Source organism: Emys orbicularis, chromosome 10, assembly GCF_028017835.1.
Source record: "Emys orbicularis isolate rEmyOrb1 chromosome 10, rEmyOrb1.hap1, whole genome shotgun sequence".
In the NCBI taxonomy this organism is placed as follows: domain Eukaryota; kingdom Metazoa; phylum Chordata; order Testudines; family Emydidae; genus Emys; species Emys orbicularis.
In genome coordinates this window covers 85393067-85401687 of record NC_088692.1, presented here as the reverse complement: position 1 = coordinate 85401687, position 8621 = coordinate 85393067, and positions in this window count along the sequence as shown.

Sequence of the window (8621 nt, the reverse complement as noted above, 5' to 3'; positions counted from 1 at the left end):
GAACTATGCCTGTTTACCCCAGCTGAAAATCTAGTCTGCTAACAATAAAATAATAAAGGTGTTAGCAAAACACCTACTAACAAAAACTGATTGAAAACTCTGGGCAATTCTAACAATGAGCAGGAATTTTTGTCCATATAAGTCTACCGGAATTTGGCAAAGGCTTTTCTTTCCCATGTATTTTACCAGTTTAGGTAATAAAAATATAACCAACACGTGCTTCTCAGACTGGTGCACAGGATCATTTGGGAGTTGGAGGGGGTTGATGGCAATCTAGGGGAGCAGCACTCCTTACACATGGGTCTGCAAAATGGAAAAATAAAAGGGAGGTACTGTCTCAAGGGAAAAGGGTGTTAAATAGAAGAGGCAGAGGAGAACATCAAGGTGGGCGGGAGCGGCAGAGGGGACAATGACAGGGAAAGTCAAATGTATGTGTACAAACCGGCAAGATAGAGAACCACAATTAAGCAAACAAACAAGAGGAAAGAAGGGGACAAATAAGATTTGATGAGAGATTAAGGGTTCACCCAGGAGTTGCTGAATTAAATGGGAAGGTAAGAAACCAGTTCTGTGCTGGATTCACAAAACCCCCAGAAGTATTTAGTGTGGTGATGCCACATTGATAACCTTCAGCATTAAAAGTCAATGTTTTATACATAATCCAGGTCTCCTTCTCCTCCTCTTCTTGGTGCTGTGTGATTCTCCCCCTCTTTGCCAGTTAGTTTGTTTCCTCTCTCATCCTCCCCAGCATTTCTGGGCTGCTTCTAAGGTCTGGTCTATACTTAAAAAATTAGGTTGACATCATTATGATGCTTTGAAAAATTCATACCCTTGAGTGCCGTAGCTTTGCTAACCCAACTTCAGGTATAGCTGCAGCTAGACTATTGGAAGAAAGCTTCCATCGACCTAGCTATTGTCGCTGGAGGAGGTGGAGTTAGGGTGACCAGACAGCAAATGTGAAAAATCGGGACAGGGGGTGGGAGCCTATATAGGAAAAAGACCCAAAAATCGGGACTGTCCCTATAAACTCGGGACATCTGGTCACCCTAGGTGGAGTTCCTATAGCGATAGAAAAATCTCTTCTGTCGCTCTAGGAAACATCTACTGTACGATGCTACAGCAGTATAGTTACCATGCTGGAGCTGTGCCACTAGTGCCGTAGGGTCGATATGGCCTAAGAGAAAATTTTCAAGTTGAACAGTGGCTTGTCTCCAGACGTCAGTTTTGGGACCTGTGTTCATTTTATATTACGTGGGCCTAAGTTTAGTCTACTTTTTCCCTACACGAGAATGTGTGTTCTGGCTCTTCTTCTGCAACGTGCAACTATTGTGGTCTACTACAGGCTTCCTGAAAATCCATGCAGTTCGCAGGAATTCTTTAGCCAGAACTGTCGGGAGATTTCTGGGGCTAGGCCTATGCTCAAGGGAAGGGTCGGGTGCGCGTGTCAGTGTATGATGCTGCTTGACCCTGCTGCACCACATCTTCGTCAGGTTATTCCTGACCCTGTCAGAGTAATCTGAGGGCCGAGGCCAGAATGTGGGTTTACAGTTAGTATAAAAGCCCCCTTTAATAGAGGAAGCATCTGGTTCATAAGCTAGTAAATACAGGAACTTTCCTTTTTGTCCCCAGAAAGGGCCAGGCCAGGGGATAAAAAGGTATTTCTTTTTCATACAGTGGAAGTATGGCTTATTCCAAGGGGTGTTTCTCACTTGGGATGAATTCGTTTAAATGGATTTTTACTTTATACGCTTTTTCTTAATTGAATAATTTTAATTCAGAACTCTTCACTGTGATGTAAACCTCCCGTTCAGTTAATTGAGTTCAAATTCATTAAGAGTGGGATCTGACCCATAGTGATCTTGGTAATGGGGTACAGAGTTTTTCAACTTGAGGCCATGATCTAGAGCGTGACTTAAGCTGCTAGGGACCCAAAAGCGTTATCCGATGGCTGTTTGGTGGCCTTTGTGAAACGAGTGAATGGTTTCAATCCACTGTGTAGCTGTCAGGAGTTCATGTTACAAAAGTGTCCATCATGAGTCTTGTTGGCTTTATCCTGCAGAGACCAAGCACTGGATCACCCCCAGAGAAAGCTTTTTCAGGTCACGCTGAAGAGGGCACTGTGGGGAAAGCTTATGTTGCTGTTGCTTGTGTCAGACCTGTTTGATGGAGAATGGACTTCAATTTCCACTGCTGCCAGTGCAGCACCTTTCATGAACACTAAAGTCACTTATAAGCATAATTAAAAATCATTCCTGTCACTGCTGCTGTTTTGCTTGTTCTGTTAAGAGGCAGCATTGCAGATCTGTAGATGTTGTGTTCACTTTAGCTTTGAGCATGTGACTCTATCTATAGGTAAATCATTTTCCATATTTTAAAATTGGTGTTCTGTACATTCTGGTTTGCTTTTGCATGCAGCGTCTTCACTACATTGCTCAAAAAAAAAAAAGTAATAATTATGTCAACTATTTCATTCCTGCACTAAAGGAGAAATTACTAATGCCCGTGTGTGCAAAATAGTCAAATTTAGTAGGCAATATCTTAAATTACAAGCTAAGCCACCTATGCATGAGAGCAGGAACATCTGTTCCATTGAAGTATTCAGGGTTGCAGTGCAAGAAGCGTGCATTCTTAAGAAAAGAAAAAAATCTGTCAATTCAGTTCAATTCTTAAGCCACGGTGGAGGATATTCCCTTGCAAGCATATCTGATACCAAATTAGAACAATTGATCCTCCTAAAGAACAAGCAGGGCATATAGAAATGCACGTATTTTATGGTACTTACAGCTGTTAGTCTGACACTTTATTTTATTCTGTAATGGTACACTTCACTTCTTCAATAGCTACATGCAAGAACAAACAAACAAACAAAAAGAAAAAGCGCCCTGTTATAGGTTCCCTGTCATACACATCAAAAACTAACTAAGCAATACTGCTTATTTACACAAATAAATGTCTTTATAGATTAGGTTTAGTGGCTTGCTATGCATTGTCTGCAAGATCGACAGCGAGAGCTTCCCCTTTTCCAGCTAACACTAACCACACAGGAGCTTCAGAGAGTAGGTTGCTTGGAATTGGGGTCAGGTAGCTTTCACTCACCCCTCCATAACATACAGCTATTTATTTAACTCAATGTCACGTTCCTCCACTCATACATCAGTCTGTCAAACCCTGGCAGCAGAGAACGTGGTGCTGTTCTGTGTTTGTTGCTAATGCATGCTGGATATACGAGCCTGCAGCAGCATTCTTACCTTCACTAAACCAAGGATGTCACCTTTGCAATGTTCCCAGCCTCTGCCAGCTAATAGGGTCAAATTTCAAATCTTTTCTCAAACCAAGGTCTGCCATAACGCAAAGTGCTACCAGTCAGGCCACTAGACTATTGCACAGAATTCTTGTATTCTTTTAAAAGGTAGAGCTGCTGTTGGACAGTAAATGGTGCTCCAAGGTCCTGTAGAAAGTACTTACTAGTATCTTCTATGTTCCTTGGCGATTTAGTCTGATATTAGCTATAGACCCATCTAGCTCTTTTCAGTTCTCTTTAGATTTTATGCAACTGACTTTCCTGTCAGATGCTAGTAAGTCCAAAACCAACCAGTTTTATTCCAATTTATTGCTATATTTTGTGCCATTGGATGACCATAGTTTTCTTCCAGACCCGATTATATATCAGCATTCCAATCCAAATGGAGTCTGCTTCAAAATAAAACTGGATGGGTAAGCAAAGTTGGATTGTTTGATAAACTCATCATGGACTTTTCTTCCCATAGATAGCACTTCTAATCAAACAGAGTTATGTGTAAAAATTGTTGGGAGCAACAGAAATATCATTTCAATAAACTATTAAACGTTAGGTCATCCACGTCAGCATTGATTCTACTTGGATTTAAATTACAATAAGTGAGGAATACTAGCAGAGGATTGTTTAATTATTTTTATGTAAAATATTGCTTGCTGAGATAGCCTGGGAAGATAGATATATCTATGCATCTGTTTTTCATGAGGCCACATAGGTCTCCTTTTCAAATTTGAGTGTCTGAAGTTAAGTATCTGAATATCTGGTTTAGTCATAGCAAGTGCTGATGTAAGCAACTTAAATGAGGATATAGATGTCAAACGGACTGATCCAAAACCTGCAGCAGTCAATGAGCCTCTTTCTTTGGACTTTGGATGAGGATTTGTGTCGAAAGAGGCACCCAAATTTGTAAAGTGGAATCAGTGTTATTCAGTATTATCACAATTAAATTAAATTCCTCTAGCCTACAAAAAAACCTGTTGGTTTTAAAAGAAGCACACCTGTTAAAAATTGCATCTGTTTCTAAATACGTAAAACTTGGAAAAGCCATCAATTTTTCCTTAGTCATGCTACCTCCCAGAGATGTGTGCCCAGGTAATCGTTTTCCAAATAGCAAGAAATTGAATTTGTAAATTGAGCTGTTGTCTTGACTTATCTACCTGCTCCTCTGGACTTTCTTACCCAATACAGTAGACAAGTCTAAATCATCCATCTGCAAAGTGGTGAAATATACTACTACAACAACACAAAAAGGTCGTTGTATGCTAAACTACAATTATGCATTAAAATTAATCAATTTCCTCCAGCTGAGGGACAATAATTTAGGAAACATTTTAATTACCAAAACTGGGATCCGTATTTTAGAGAAGGGTGGATTCATCCTTCTGAGTGCTGGAGAATTGTCTTTGCAGGAGTCCAAAAAACACTGTTGTTTTCAAATCACTACCTTCAATCATCATGCTTCGGGGGAGAAATTTGATTTTTAGTGCAGCTTTTAAGTAAATCTTGTGGACAGCAGGCAGATGCATTAGCTGTTCTGTGGACTGTGCTGGAGTTCACATGCACACTGCAATTACAAATGTTTCTTGTTGAAGTGATTTTGTTGCAAGTTGCTTTATAATACACATTTAGGGTTAAATTTTCCAACTGCTTGACCACAACTGCAGGGTCCTGTTCATAGTGTTGTAGAATTAGCGCTGCTTCATGTCCATATTCTCCTCAACAACGGCTGGAGGAACACAGGAACGGCCATACCAGATCAGACAAAAAGATCCATTTGGTCCAGTCCGCTGCTCCAGAGGGAGGTATATAATGAGCAGACATGCCCATAGCAAAGGTTTCTTCCCAATCTCAGGCAGTGAATAGGTAGCCTGTGCTCTGAAGCATGAAGGTTTATATCACTTCTACATTTTTTTTAACTCTATTTACCAGAACTGTTAACTGTTGTGATTATTAATAAAAATGGCCTCATCCCCTCACACCCTGGGTGCAGATCAATCCTGCTCAGAGTAGGAATATTCTGCCTGTGTTTGTGTGGGACGCAGATGGCTCACGGATACCGAGGTGTAGATCGTGCCTAAGGCTATGATTTTATCGTGGATATTTTTAGTTAAAGTCACGGACATCTCATGGGCAATAAACAAAAAAAAAATCACGGAAGCTGCGACCTGTCCCTGACCTTTTTACTAAAAACACCCCTGACAAAATGGGGAGGGAGGAGGGTCCAGCACTCTGCCCCCCCTGCAGCGGCTGGGAGGTGCAGGGACCCCATTGCCCGGTGGCTGGGAGGGGTCCCCCGCTGTCCTGCGGGGCTGGAAGCTGCGAGGGGGATCCCCCCACTGCCTGCAAGGGGGTGTCCCCTGCCACCCATGGGGGGGGGGGCCCTGCCAGAGCTGAGCAGCTCTGGGGTCCCTCTGCTGGCGGCAGCTGGGAGCTGCAGGGTGGGGGCCTCTTTGTGGCAGCTGAGCTGCTGTAGAGGGAACCCCTGCCAGTGGCGGCGACAGCGGCGGCCGGTCAGTTGCAGGGGTTTCTGCTGCCGAGTCCCCTGCTGCCTGTGGAAGTTGGGCTGCTGTGGCGTCCTCTACTGCCTGCAGCAGCTGGTCCGGAGGTTGCTGTACGTCACCGATTCCATGACTTCCGCAACCTCCATGACATAATCTTAGCCTTCTGGATCCTAACCTGTAATGTGCTTCGCGAGCGCTGTCATTGAGGTCCTGCAAAGCACCCTCTCGCGAGAGACATCAAGAACAGGATAACAGAAACGGTTTTCTGGCGTGCGTCTATGTGCGCCAGGCAGATGGGCTTTGATCTTAAATACACATTTGTTGTGGGAGTCTTAGTTCTAGTTTAGTAGCTTTTTAGCACTATTATTTACAGCAGGTGCAAAAGTTGCAGCAGAGAATCAGGACCAATAGCCATATAAGGCACACTAGTCATGGTGCATGTTTGCTTCGAAATTAGAAAGAGGAGATCTGTTTAGGAATGTATTGGTTTGCTGCTGATTGGGGGGGAATAAAAGTCTTGTCATTCTTATTGGATCTATTTTTATTTTCATTTCAAACCTATGGCCCTGATTCAGCAAAGCACTTTGGTAGATGTTTAACTTCAAGCACACGCTGAAATCCTGTTGAAATCCAAAGCTAAATTTAATCATGTGTTTAAGTGCTTTGATGATTCACAGCCCAAGTGTCCGATTCTGTCCTGGCGTGAGTTTGAATAGAGCACCCATTAACATCAACACACCCCAGAGCAGAATTTAGCCCTATAACAACAACATATTATGTAAGGTAAGTAAATGCTTGACTGTAGAGCAGTCAAGAAAAGCTGAATATCCTAATTTAAAAGTACTTACAAAGTTGTGGGAGGAACATAGTTCCCAGAATGATTATCATAACCCTGCAGTTTTTGTTTTGGAGACCTCGAAACAGAATTACTGAAAAGTAAGCTGAATTAATAGGCATATTCTTTCATATTTCAGTAATTATTCTGTCACCCACCTAAACTTTTTCTTTCTTGAAGCAGTTTTTGTTGGTACTGAAAATTGCTGTAGGACAAGTGAAAGCAACCTAATTGAGATTCATAAATCCACTTTTTAATAAGCACAATTAGGAATAGTTATTAGAGAGCAGCTTGAAAACATCAGGGATAAGATTTTACCAGAGAAGGATTTTTATGCAGTTTGAAACCTAGTTTGATACCAAAATCTAAATTAGATCACCAGAGAAATGAATCTGCTATTTAAAAGCTAATTTGTACACAGACAATTAATTCTGAGTATTCCTATTGATTAAAAATTATTAGGTCTTGTTAAGTTGCCTATTTTTGAATGAAGGCCTGATGTGTAAGATGTTTCTCCTATCTATTGAAATAAGAGAAGTGGATATTTGATTACATTGAGTATATTTGTGTCCAGTGGCTGTGTAATAAACTTCAACATCAGTCAGTTCTTCTATTATCTAAATTATGTAGAGCAGCATACTGGGCTTCATCCAAAGAACATTCAGTTCAAAGAAAAGCTCACTGACTTCAGTGGGTTTTGAATCTGGCCCATCAGGCAAAATTTGCAAAAGCACCTGATTGACTTAGGAGCCTAAGGGGCAGATTTTCAAAGACATTTAGGTGCCTAAAGACGCAGATAGGTGCTGAATGGGATTTTCAAAAGTGCTTAAATGGATTAGATGCCTAACACCAAAGTCACTATTGTTTTGTTCTAAGAAGAACCAATGCTTTTGAGATTAGTCCCCCATTGAGGAAATTTGCTTATCAAGTTTCTTTTTTTTTTTCAAATGCACCAAGAAAACACTCTAAATTAAATCCTTATGTTGACTATGTCTGATATTCAGTAGTGTTTTGCAATAGTGGAAACCTAGCAATTTTAAAATCCTTATTAAAATATTTGGTAGATTTTCACATTAATTTAATTTCAATGCAGACTTTATTTTGGAACCGCTGTTGCAACAATGAAAGAATGCTTTTAGCTTAATTGAACTGAGTGTCTTAAAACAGCAACTCATCAGTCAGCTTTGAGTTTGTTCCTTTCAGTTATGGTTAATTGTATTTGCTTCCAGGGTTTAGCCAAATCAATGTAAATGACAGAAGATATTTTTAGGAATACATAGATAAACAATTGTCAGCCACAATAAACCAGCTGCAAACAATAAAAATGTCTAATTTTTGGAGAAACATGCATCCATAATGTAATTTCATTGAAATCAGTGATGCTAAGCCAGGGTTGAATTTGCCCCACAATCAAATAATTCTTATCAAATTAGGTTGTATTTTCAGAGTTAGGTGGGAGCTAACACATAGATGTAAAAGGAACTTTTAGTACATTCCTGATTGATATCAGACAATTTACGTCTGATGACATTGATCTGTTGTGACCAGATGTGCAAAAGGGAGGGCAGTGGGCAAAGGGGAAGACTTTTCTCTGCTATACTTGTGCAGCCTCGTTGGTTTTACTGAGGGTGCGTGGGTGAAACCAAGAGAAGAGTGTGTCATGAGGTCTCTTCTGCTGTAGTGGTTCAGTTAGCAGATGTTCAAATTGAAGGTAATAGAGAGTGAAAGTACTGATAGATGGCAAAGTGGGGCTGTGACCGTGTTCGAGCCTGGCCATGCCATAATGGCTAGGTAGATGGCCAGTGGGGATAGCTGTTAGTTAATTGAAAATAATGTATGTGTTATCCCTCTTTCTCATCCTTTCAGTGTTGCTTAGGGCCTGACTCAATGCCTGTTGAACTCAACGGGAATCTTTCCATTTACTCCAATGGGTGTTGTGTAGGGGCCTCAGTCTGTGAGCTCTTTGGAACAGGGACTGCATCTTGTGGGG